Here is an 11941-nt window from a genome sequence, read left to right as displayed (position 1 = left end):
TGAGGATTAATTTTAGTTTGACATTCAGTTGCACGTTTCCGAAGATAAGTTGATGTTGTTCTCAGAGACAAGTTCTAGGCCCTCCCACTCCTTCGTTTGTTCTTTCAAAGGCACAGACAACAAAATGGAGCAAAGAGAAAGTATACGTCATACCGATCTGAAAAATCCCATTTTTTAAAACACCGCTTTTCTTGATTGGTATCTGTCACTTTGTTGTGGTATGATTGACTATGCCAGTCTGAAAGTTTTGAATTTTATGCATCTATTTTCTTACAATTTTGCCTTTCAAACTGGGAAAAATTAGTGCTTTTGTTAAAAAATAACAAGAATGTCGTCACTTCCGGTCTCTGGACTGGCGTTGTGTCAAAAAGGATAAAAACCTCTTCTTCTCCTAAAATTCCTAAAGTAATAATCACTCTCTAAATTACCATACTTACCTTTCTCTTCAAGGTAAATTTCCTTGAACGCCTTCCTCTTTCCCTCTTCTTCGTCTTATGTTCCTGTTGTTTCTCTCAATAGGTAAATCTCTCTCTCTTCTTCTTTTTTTCACTATAGTTGTTCCCTTCATGCTATGTTTGATTGTGCATACTGTTTCTTACCTTTTATTTCACAAAGAATTAATTGTTTTTTGGGCTTTATGTTTCCCTTTACTCTGCTAAAATAGAACGAAAAGAAACCCGGAACTATAAGAAGCTAAGTAAAATCAAAGGAAAATGAAAAAAATAACTTCATCTCAATCTGCAGAACAGATAGTATCTCTTTGTTTTTTTTGTGTGTTTTATTATGTCTTTGATCTGACATGATAGCACAAAATATTTCTTTGTTGTGTATTTATGGGGATCTGTTTGCGCTTGATATTTATCCACTTCTAAACGGCAGCCAAATGACGGTAAGTATTTGTTGTCTCATAATTCTAAATGAAGTAATACGGAGAAGATAAAATTCGGATAACATTAAGAAGAAAACCCAAAGAAATAGAAAAGGAAATGTCTTTCAGGTTTATATGACAAGTATTTGCCTTCATGGTTTCAGTATTAACACTCTTTTAACTTTTTTTTTCAGATTAACAATGTCTAAAATAACAAAAGGAGACGGCATTGCTCCTTTATTTCTCCTTACAGTTCTTTTTATGATATTCCTTAGACCAACATTTCCCATGAAAAAAGTAATAGTGTTTTAATCAGTTCAAATTCCCTCATTGTTTATGCAGTTATTGTTGAAACGTAGCAATTCAACGCAATTTGTGTATGTGTTATGTATATGACAATTTATTTTTGTCTAGAGAATACGAAGTTTGGGTCCATAAATGTTATTATGATCTTCAATTTTATCACAAAAAATTTATGCCTATTATGACACAGTGTTAATGCATCAGCTTCGCGCAAGATGGCCATGGAATGGTGTTTAGTCAATGTCAGAAGTAATGCTATTTGTTTAAGAGAAATTATCTCAATCTCAAAGTCATTGTTCATAAAGTTAAGGTTTGTCAAACCTTTGTCCCGTCTCTTACATCACTTCAGTATTAGTGGTTGTTTGAATTTTTCATAATTTATTAGGAAGACTTTTATTCATTTCTCCTTATTGTTTGTGCTCTAGACATACTCTTTTTATTAGACTGTCAGCGTAATGGTATATTCGGGAACAACAACGAAACTATCTATACAAGACAATGAGAAGAAGAAACCTATGTGCATCAGAAAACGGTATACCATATTCTAGTATGCTATTATTTCTCTTTCCCTTTTAGTTTTTTTTTGGTCTCTCAATTTTGTTCTCAATCTTCATTCAGCACTTAACTGTAATATGGATATGAGATTCAGTTGTTAGGAATTCCTTGTACAAAAAATCGAAGTCTAAAAATTTACAGTTTCTTTAGCTGAAACTGATGCTTTGAGTTCTGCTTTTCACATTTATCTCTTTTATATGTCGCTTCCCTGGACATCTATATCTCTTCTTGTGGAGTTCACAAATTGTGCTATGGTGTCGGAAGAAGAGAAGATGATTCGGCATTCTCTTCTCAATTTTGCCACTGCGAGCTTCGGAAACTCCTTTCAAAGTGGTTATTTAGTGTTATTTCCTCTCAATTTCCTAACTGCGAGCTTTCAAAACTCCTTTTTTGATTGGTTATTTAGTTTTCTTTCCAGTTGTTGTTCTTCTATCAAGCAATTAAATATTTCTAATCTGATGTCCCAGACGTAAAACTACCTTTCAATCTTCACATAAATTCTACGTCTTGGAATGAGATGATTACTCCTTTGTCATTAAACTGACGGCAGCAATCAAGCAAAACGAGGTTATGAACAAGGATATCGCAAAAGGGGTGCAATCTTGTCATATGAAGATTCTTCAGCAGAGCTTCTTTAACGGTAAAGAACTTGAAAAAAACTAATTTGTTTACACATTATGCGTTAAATGCCTTACTTGCTAATTAACCATGAATGTGTTCACCTTATAAGATCAGTATTGCAATCGCTGAGAAATTTGCACTAAAGTCTCCTCCAACACGTGGTCCTGGGTAAGTCATATAGTGCTATCCTTGGTCAATTTTCTTTTTGAATTTTCTCTTTCATTACTTATAATTCCAGCTTTTTCTATTATTTGCAGCTTATGTCAACAGTACAATAATATCGTTGTAGTTATGGTTGTCTTATTTAATCAATATTATTCATATTCATTTTCTCATATTAATCAGATCATTCTTGTGCATTTCATCTACTTCTGTTATTATGTGAGAATGGTTTTTGGAGTTCATTATTTGAAGAAGTCTCTGAGTACCAACTCATCGACGATCATAGTATATCACCACCAAGGTGTTGCGTAGTCATAGAAATCTCCCTCTGCGTGTAGGTATTCTTTGCTGCAGAAACTCTAGGTTCTTCTTGATTTCTAGGGAAAAAATGTTAAAATGATTCTCTGTACCTTACAGTTATTATTTATGGTTAGGCTATTATCTGTTGAAATTGCAGACGTTTTAATTCTTGAATTGTATATGAAAATGAATGGGTCTGAGTTCTTATCACCTCTACAAGAAAACTCACCTGGTATATATCCCACGAGAAGTAGCGGGAGGCCTTTTTCCTTCCCTAGGCTTGCTGTAATTTGTATTTTCTTTTTAGTTTTCTTCTTATATCAAATAATATTGTTACTGTTGTCGTAGCTTAAGTAATACCCTTTGACTTATGGCGTGCTTGAAAGTACATAGCTGCCATTATGTCCTTTTTTGTTCCTTGAGATGAAAGATGATTGAAAACAGTGTTATACTATTAACTGAGTTTTAGTTATGTTTTGACTAAAGCTTCCCAAAAAGTCTCTATTGCCATTTATTTGAGGTTTTGTGTTAACAAACCTTTCGTGGGAGGTTGTCGTGTTACTAACTTCACTCTTGAAATTGTGGTACTACCTGTTAGATTACAAGGGATCTCTTATCTTCATTAGGCTTCTGTGAATGTGGATTTTCATTTATTTTTCCCAGGTTTTGTTCTTGAGTATTCATATTTTAGTTCATGATCTACTCTACGTTCAACGAAACATTTACCATCAGAGCTAATTTTTTATGAGGTACCTACTGAACTGAAGTATTTATTTAAAGTTACTGTTGCTTAATAATTATCAATATTAATGAGATTGTTCTCTCTTAGCCCATTAGCAATTACATAACTTACATACTTCATCCAACAATTACATTGTTAGACTACACTTAAATGTCATTTTTGAATAGATAAGTGAACAATCAAATACTTATTCTAGCAGGATGTTGGTAAGGCAATCTTGCAGAGCTATTCTAGAGTGTACTGGAAAGTTTGACATTCAACATCGTTGCTTGAATTGAAGATGTTCATTTTTTTGTAGCTAAGACCATGAAAAACCAAGAAGAATAGGGACCGCAGTAAGCAAAGCCTTTTCTGATTTCTGCAAGTGTGAGTCATGTTAGTGTCTCCGGAATACGGTTAAACTACCTGTAACAAAGGATCGCTCCCGAATAGGATAGCACCAAGTCGAGAACTCGAACAAATGGAGAATTAATTTCACTATGTGAAAACCAAATTGATTGTGTAATTTGAGAGAAGTACTCGAACTTGAAAATTTTGTTTCTTTTTCATGGTTTTGAATATTTATAATTATATTCAAGAGCGAAATTTTGTAGTTTTCTATTTTTATTAGTTATTGTGTTACTTAGATCCTTCAATGAGGGCATTTTGGGTCCGTTCCACCTGCATTTTGCAATAATATTTCGTCCCTCATACAAATGCCGACACAATACATCCTCTTTCAGAGAAACTTTTTTGAGCATGAGAAATTCGTATAATTTATGGTACATGAGAAGTCAAAAACCATACATATTACTTGATGATATAGCCCAATGAGATCTTTCATTTACCAAACTACTGTCATGAGAACAGCTTCTTGATCTCCTACTTAGGATTTAACTAAGGGAAGAAACAATAAGAGAACAACCAATTCCAGTGGTGAAAGCAAGTGAAACAAGAGTGTTTGTTGGAAATGACAACACCTAAAAGGATAGTTTCCACCATCATACTAATTAAGCAACTGGGCATAATTTAAGCAGCATAGAAGTCTATCCACTCACAAAAGAAATGCAATTTTTGTTATTTCGATTAACACCAGACACTGAGTTCATTGGGCAAAAGAAGGTATTGTTTATGTTGCTCTTTTGTATTCGTTACAAATGCATCACCTCTATAACGGGACACCTGTAATAGAAATTAAGTTCAGAGATAATACCATCTAACTCTAAAGCACTAAGATGTCATTTATTGTCACACATACCATAGTAACTTATTCTTCAACGTGCAAAATATTTTTTCCATCGTTCTCCTTAAAACTTTATCTCTTTTATTTCGACTGTATTTACAGAATAATATATTCCGTAAATTTAAAGACTTTTCAAACCGCGCGAAGAGCGGATAGATTAACTAGTGTATAAATAAATTAGAGTAAATTCAAAATTAATGGTATCTTCAATACATGTTCCTTGTCCAGATGAAAACGAATTCTTGGTTTGTTTTGGTAATTGTTGAAAATTATTGAACTTTGCAGTATGTCTGACATGGAATGAGCCTCAAGTCAGTGCATATGTTATATGTGTCCTGTGGTACTGTTGCAGTAATATCTCCAGAGTAATACAATACATTTGATAAAAATGTTATGAATATAGTTTCTCCAACATAATCTGCACAATTCCTTTTCCCAAATCACTACGTTCCTTCATCTTCTTCTTCCTTTTATCCCTTTTTACAATAAGCAAAAACAGAACAAAAACGGAAAATCTTGGAATCCATTCTGATAATGCTTATGCTGCGGAGAATTTCATAGTACACGGAGCAGAGATTATAATTCCGCTGAGAATTTTATTTCAGGTGTCATTGTGCTTGGTCGCAACTATGGATCACAGCTGATTAATTGTTGTCTAGAGTGCTAATATTGGTTCATTGTTGCATTAGTACTAAGCACAATACTTTGCTGTTAAATTTTAGCTGCTAAAGTTTAGCTGTTGTTAGTGTGATGTTAGAATTTTATTTACTCAACTCTAGGCTTGAGTAGCTTGAAGCAATAGCTGCATAAATTATTCATGTCCCAGTACAAAAGATCGTTCTTAATCCCCTGAGGTTCAAGGCAGCAAAAAGCAATTAATAAGCTATATTAAGGGAAAATACACTACAAGAAAAGGGGTAATTTGTGAAGGTTGAAAGTTGCAATTTGCGGGAGTTTTAGCCTCCTTAAGCAATTAGCGGAGGCTAAAACTGTTGGGAAATAATGATCCCACCAAGGAATAATATCCACGTTACAACAACAACACAAGAAGATAATAAAACTGTTGGGAAATAATGATCGTTAGACCTAACCCCCACCTTGAAAGGAATAATATCCACGTTCAAGAGAGGAGAAGAGAGGAAGGGAGGAAATAAGAAGAGAGTATACGCATATCGAAAACAATATGATAACACGAATACCAAAAGCAAGAAAGTCTTTAAAGGAGCATTAACTACTATAGATAAAAAAATAATATAATATTCGCAATCGGATGCATAGACCAAAGGTAATAAACGAATAATAATATCCACGTTAAGTAGCAAAAATTACGACGACACCAAATCTTTTAAGGGGATAAAATATAATATTCGAGTTGAAATTTAATAACACTATTACAACTTGGTAGTGTCAAAGAAACGAAAGAAAACAACACTCTTTATTACACAACTCACTACAATATTACTCCCACTCTCAATTTTCTCACAGACTATAGAAAACAGCCTGCAGATTACTCTCTATTCTCTATTGCTCTCTCTGTATTGGTGTGTTTAAACTGAGGAACGTGCTCCTCTATTTATAGGAAAAGTTGCCTCAAGTCCAACCAATCAGAACATTGCTTTACATATACAATTTGCAAATTGCATTGCCAAGTCTACTTGTTATGAAACCAATTTCATGGTCCGCCTACCATTCCCTGTTCATCAGCTAATCACGTTTCTTTTATTTTTCCTTTTTCTTTTGTTTACTTTTTTCTTTGGTTTTCTTAATTTATTTTAGTGGTCCCACAAATCTCTCCCTTAATTTTGATTTTCTCTTTTCATTCCAAAGCTTGATCTCAATCTCTGAAAATCTTCAAATTTGAGAGTCTTTGTAAAGATATCCGCAACTTGATCGTGAGATTTCACATACTTAATTTCTACCTCGTTCTTGGCAATGCATTCTCTGATGAAGTGATACCTTGTGTCAATATGCTTGCTTTGATCATGATACATCGGATTCTTAGCAAGTGCTTGCGCAGATTTGTTGTCAACAAATCGTCGTGGCTTCAATTTGTGTCAAATTGAGCTCCTTCAATAATCTTTTCAGCCAAATAGCATGACACGTACCACAAGTCGAGAGAGTAACAACGGATTGTTTCTTTGAACTCCAAGTAAAAACACAATCACCCAAGAAAAACACAAAATCAGTTGTGCTTATTCTATCATCAATATCTCCTGCATAATCACTATCACAAAATCCCACAAGGTTAAAGTCATTAGAAGAAGTATAAAACAGCCCAAGGTCTATCGTACCTTTTAGGTAACGAAGAATTCTTCTAGCAACCTTCAAGTGAGTAGAGGTAGGAGCTTCCATGAAGCGACTTACTACTTCAACTGCAAAGAGTATATACAAGTCAAGTACCTCAAACTTCCCATGAGACTTTTGAATATGGTGGAGTCCACCTTTGCTCCATCATCAAACTTTGAGAGTTTTGTTCCACTCTCTATTGGGGTGTTCACGGGGTTGCAATCGAACATGTTGAACTTCTTCAAAATCTCTTTTGTATAGCTTTCTTGAAATAGGAAGATGCCTTCCTCCATTTGCTTCACTTCTAGGCCCAAGTAATATGACATGAACCCTATGTCCGTCATCTCGAACTCAAGGGACATAACTTTCTTGAAAGCTTCAAACAACCTTGGGTTACTACCCGTTAGAATAAGATCATCGACATAAAGATAAACAAGCAGAATATCTCCATTTTTATGAACTTTAATGTAAAGAGCATATTCATGGAGACATCGAGTAAACCCATTGTCTTAGAATACTTGTCGATGCGACTATTCCACGCTCGTGGAGCTTGCTTTAATCCATATAAAGCTTTCTTCAGCTTCAACACTTTATATTCATCGTTTTTGACCAAAAAGCCTAGTGGTTGCTCAACATAGATTTCCTCTTCTAGGTATCCATTCAAGAATGCCGACTTGACATCTAGTTGATGGATTTTCCACTTCATTTGCGCCGCCAAGGAGATCAGCAGACGGATTGTCTCTATGCAAGCAACAGGTGCATAGACTTTCTCATAGTCAATGCCTTGCCTTTGTTTGTATCCTTTAGCCACAAGTCTTGCCTTATATCTTTCCACATCTCCATGGGCAACAAGTCTTGCCTTATATCTTTCCACATCTCCATGGGCATTCTTCTTTGTCTTGTATACCCATTTGACACCAATTGCTTGATGACCCTTGGGAAGAGTTGTTAATTCCCAAGTGTTGTTCTTCTCTATTGCCTTGATCTCCTCCTCCATGGCTTGTCTCCACCTTTTGTCTGTAACAGCTTCATCAAAATTGATTGGTTCGCTGTCAACAAAGAGACAATACAAAAAATCAAAATTAGTAACTTCTTCTGTATCATCATAGAGCTCTTGGATGCTCCTCATCCTCTGCGGCCTTTCATTTGAACTTTCTTGAGAAGAAGATGATGCAACATTTGTTGGAGAAGGAGGTGGGGTTGCATCTTGTGCAGGTGCTATGGTCTTTTGTTCTTCGTCATCTCCAAAGTATGGAAGAAAGTCATATGTCTTTTCTTCCTGAGTCTCCCAATTCCATGTTGCTTCTTCATCAAATTCAATATCACGACTCACCACCACTTTGTTGTTGCTTGGGTTGTATAACTTGTAGCCTTTTGAGCTTGCATCATATCCAACAAACACATGCTTGACACTCCAATCATCAAGTTTCGCTCACCCTTGATGTGGCACATGAGCATAGGCTATGCTCCCAAACATTCTCAAATGCTTGATACTTGACTTTCTTCCGCTCCATGCTTCTTGAGGTGTTTGATCTCTAACATTTCTTGTTGGAGACCTGTTGCTCAAATACACTGCACAAGAAACAGCGTCGGCCCAAAATTCTTTTAGCATATTTTTAGCTTTCAACATACATCTTGCCATGTTAAGAATTGTCCTATTCTTCCTCTCTGCAACTCAATTTTGTTGGGGTGAGTAAGGTACCATTAGAGGGCGGCGAATTCCATGAGACTAACAAAAGTCATTAAATTCTTTTGAAGTGAATTCGCCTCCCCTATCAGACCTTAAAGCTTTTATTTCATAGCCACTCTCTTTTTCTACAAGTGCTTTGAAATTTTTAAATGCAACAAAAGCTTCGATTTTTGCTTGAGGGAAATACACCCAAGTCTTTCTGAAATCATCAATAAGGAGAAAGAAGCATTTACTTTACCAAAAGATGGTGGATTGATTGGCCCACATACATACGTATGAACAAACTGCAGTGGCTTGATTGCTCTTGACGTGGCCTCTTTTGGGAAACTCCTCCTTGCATGTTTTCCAAGAAGACAAGCTTCACATAACTGATTGGGATAGTTGATTGAAGGAATCTCATGTGCTATGTTCTTTTCTCCCATTGATTTGAGCGCTTCAAAATTCAAGTGCCCAAAACTAGGGGTGTTCATGGTTCGGTTTGGATCGGTTATTGGTTAAAATCATAACCAAACCAATTTAGTCGGTTTTTAAATGTCTAAAACCATAACCAAACCAAGTAAAATAATAACCACCGGTTTGGTTATTGTCGGTTTGGTTCGGTTTTTCAATTTATGACTAGCCTTGACAATTCAAATATTCTCTCTCTACATTCTTCAAATTTCTTATGAAGCTCTTTTTTCTCACGGCCCACAAGGGCGAACTTTTCATATTGAGGGAAAGACATGCGATGGCAATGTAAAATGAAAAGAGATAGTAGGATTTTTACTTTTTTTACCTTACGCTTACGACTTATTAGAGTTGGGCTTGGATTGTTGGACTTGGACATATTCTTTTAAGACATGGGCCTTAAAAATAAGTAGACCAAAATTAAATTAATAATTAAAAGGTATAAAATATCTTTAATTATTTATGAAAAGTTAATATTATACATATAAATAATTATAAATTTTATGTATATAATTATCGATTTGGTTCGGTTATTTATTCGGTTATTTTTTACTATAACCATAACCAAACCAAATATTATCGGTTTTTCAAATTTAAAACCAAACCAAACCAAACCAAATGTCGGTTTTTTTATTCGGTTTGGTTTTGGTTTTAACCAAAACTGTGAACAGCCCTACCCAAAACGCATGTGCCAACACCATGACTCATCTTGTATATTAGCCTTCAAACGTTTTGCATCGGTTGTCTTGATTCAAAGAAAATAATCTATTCTTTGTCATACGCACTTTTGCAATTAATTTTCCACTTGAATCTCTAAGCCAAAGATGCATATTATTCATATGAATATCATAATCTTTTTCAAGAAGTTGGCCCAAACTCAAGATATTACTTTTCAATTTTGGCATATAATAAACATCTTGAATTAACTTGTGGCCACCATCTTTACAGGAGATCAAAATTGTACCTTTTCCTTTGATTTTTACCTTTGAAGTATCTCAAAGGACACGTTGCTCGTCACTTTCTTAGTGAGCTCCACAAACATATCTTTGCATCCACACATGTGGTTACTTGCTCCATTATCAAGGTACCACATGCTCGCAATCATCCTTATCTTCTTCTTTGAGTGCCATTAACAATGTTGACTCATCTTCTTCTTTCTTGTCGTTAACAAGGTTAGCTTTCTCTTCAACATTACTATGACATTCCCAAGAGTAATGTCCAAATTTATGGCAGTTGTAGCACTCAATTTTAGATTTATCATACCTCGTTTCATTAGTACCGTGGTAATAACCACGTCCTTTTCCTCCTTTTTGTCCACGACCATGACCTCTAAATGGTTGTTGGCTTCTCCCCTCGTTATTGAAGTTGTTGCCAATATTCCTTCCTCTTCCACAAGTGCCACGACCTCTTCCTCGTCCATTTCCTCTATAAGTCTTTTCACCTCCAAAACTTTTGAAGGATGCCTGAGCTTTCAGAAGTGCCTCCAGTGGCTCTTCTTGTCTCCTTCTAATCTTCTCTTCGTGGGCTTGTAAAGAACCCTCCAATTGCTCTACCGTCATGGAGTCTAAATCTTTAGACTCCTCAATAGCACACACCACATAATCAAATTTTGGTGTTAAAGAGCGAAGGATCTTTTCTACCACACGCACATCATCTACTTCCTCCCCGTATCTTTTTAACTGATTTACAACAGCCATCACTCTTGAACAGAAATCCGAAATGGATTCGGATTCTTTCATTTTTAAAACTTCAAAATCAGCCCTTAGAGTTTGAAGTTTTATCTTCTTTACTTTATCAACTCCTTGGAGAGAATTTTGTAAAATCTCCCAAGCTTCCTTTGAGGTGGTTGCATCGGCCACCTTCTCGAACATGCCATCATCCAAACATTGGTGGATGAGAGTGAGAGCTTGTTGATCTTTCTTTCTTGTCTTTGTCAAGACATCTTTTTCATTTTGAGACAAAGTCTCCTCATTATCGGGTTTTGCGTACCTTTTGTCTACAATATCCAAAACATCTTGGGAGCCAAGAATGGCTTTCATTCGTAGACGCCATTTTTCATAATTTTCTTTTTTTGATGGAGGAAGTGCGAAAAGAGTGGACTATTATTTGTCATGGCTCTGATACCACATTGTTGGAAATAATGATCCCACCCAGGAATAATATCCACGTTAAGTAGCAAGAATAAGAGTGTAACGACGACACCAAATCTTTTAAGGGGATAAAATATAATATTCGAGCGGAGCATCTAATAACACCATTACAACTTGGTAGTGTCAAGAGACTACTACACCTTCAAAAGAAACAACACTCTTTATTACACAACTCACTACAATATTACTCCCACTCTCAATTTTCTCGGACTATAGAAAAAGCTTGACTGCATTACTCTCTATTCTCTATTGCTCTCTCTGTATTGGTGTGTTTAAACTGAGGAACGTGCTCCTCTATTTATAGGAAAAGTTGCCTCAAGTCCAACCAATCAGAACATTGCTTTACATATACAATTTGCATATTGCAACTTGCATTGCAAATTGTATTGCCAACTCTACTTGTTATGAAACCAATTTCATGGTCCGCCTACCATTCCCTGTCCATCAGCCAATCACATTTCTTTTATTTTTCCTTTTTCTTTTGTTTTCTTTTTTCTTTGGTTTTCTTAATTTATTTTAGGGGTCCCACAAAAACTCTCATAAATTATAACTTTCAACCTCCACAAATTACCCTTTTTTTTGTAGTGATAAAGGC

The 11941-nt window shown here is 35.4% G+C and overlaps 1 long non-coding RNA gene across 6 annotated transcripts; it reads left to right on the top strand.

Annotated features, from left to right (window-relative positions):
- LOC132056147 (uncharacterized) lies at nt 1-4151 on the top strand. Of its 6 annotated transcripts, none has more exons than XR_009414730.1 (6): nt 1-218; nt 1063-1165; nt 1376-1718; nt 2194-2366; nt 3473-3558; nt 3751-4151. It is a non-coding gene; the product is annotated as an uncharacterized LOC132056147 (long non-coding RNA). The 6 variants fall into 6 exon arrangements; XR_009414729.1 differs by having other exon boundaries at nt 1-889; XR_009414728.1 differs by having other exon boundaries at nt 1-1165.
- The last annotated feature ends 7790 nt before the right edge of the window (nt 4152-11941 follow it).

This window comes from Lycium ferocissimum, chromosome 5 (assembly GCF_029784015.1).
Source record: "Lycium ferocissimum isolate CSIRO_LF1 chromosome 5, AGI_CSIRO_Lferr_CH_V1, whole genome shotgun sequence".
Classification (NCBI taxonomy): Eukaryota; Viridiplantae; Streptophyta; class Magnoliopsida; order Solanales; family Solanaceae; genus Lycium; species Lycium ferocissimum.
This window is presented reverse-complemented; position numbering and strand designations above follow the sequence as displayed.